Source organism: Pseudophryne corroboree, unplaced genomic scaffold, assembly GCF_028390025.1.
Source record: "Pseudophryne corroboree isolate aPseCor3 unplaced genomic scaffold, aPseCor3.hap2 scaffold_1808, whole genome shotgun sequence".
NCBI lineage: Eukaryota > Metazoa > Chordata > Amphibia > Anura > Myobatrachidae > Pseudophryne > Pseudophryne corroboree.
The window spans coordinates 45062-46038 of NW_026968445.1; the positions used below are offsets into that span (position 1 = coordinate 45062).

The 977-nt window shown below is 50.9% G+C and overlaps 1 non-coding gene across 1 annotated transcript; it reads right to left on the reverse strand.

Moving 5' to 3' along the window:
* Window positions 1-472: 472 nt before the first annotated feature.
* Window positions 473-638, reverse strand: LOC135002919 (U1 spliceosomal RNA). Its single transcript, XR_010204026.1, has one exon. It is a non-coding gene; the product is annotated as a U1 spliceosomal RNA (small nuclear RNA).
* Between the last annotated feature and the right edge of the window lie 339 nt (window positions 639-977).

A 977-nucleotide genomic window follows, 5' to 3' on the forward strand; every position in this document is an offset into this window, starting at 1 on the left:
GCTAGTACAAGCATTCCTGGGGAAAGGTCTGCAGCAGACGGATTTGCATACGGTGATGTCATCCAAGCAGTGGGCCAAAGTTGGCTGGAACCCTCATCTGCATATGAAAAGAGAAAAGGGGCGCTTGGATGACCCCTAGTTCGCATTGAACACCCCCCACCCTCCTTTGGTGTGGGGCTCATGTTGGCCATGCCCCAGCCCCTGAAGCATTCAAGCTGATTTCTTGCTGCAGCTGGGCACTGTAACAGCTCCAGAGCTGCTCTGTAAGGCAAATAAAAGGGTGTGGGCCCTGCAACACCACCTGTAGTTCGCATTGTGCGTTGGAAGGCACAAAGTAAGCAGACGGGAGAAGTCAGGATAGTGCGCAAGGGCATAGAAGGGAGGGGCTCAAGAAAAGAGAAGTGGAAACAGACAGCAAACTAGGCTGGAGAGAGACCTGAGACAATGAGATCTAAATTATACCAGAGCCAACCAGGGGAAAGCACAAATGCAGTCCCCCCCCCTACCACAAATTATGCAGTCGAGATTCCCACATTTGGGGAAATCACAGAGGTCAGCATACCCAGAATGCAATGAATGAACCTCACCCTGGGAAAACAATCTTCATGACCATGGTATCACCTAAGCAAAATAAGTATGATTTGAGATAGGGCTGGGGAGGGCCGCTGCTCAGGCACACCTCCGTCAAGTAAAGGAGATTCAACTGAGGCAGCACAAGGGAACTCTCATCTGGGGACAACAACTGCAGGGAGAACACATTTTCAGACGAATGTGTGAGGGCAGAAGGCTGCCTAATACTGAAGCACCCCCCAAACAACAAACCAAATGCAACAACTAGTGCAAGCATTCCTGGGGGTAGGCCTGCAGCAGATGGATTCGCATATGGTGATGTCATCCAAGCAATGGGTATAGTTGGCTGCAACCCTCGTCTGCATATGAAAAGAGAAAATGGTCACGCAGGGCATGGCGGCCTTTGT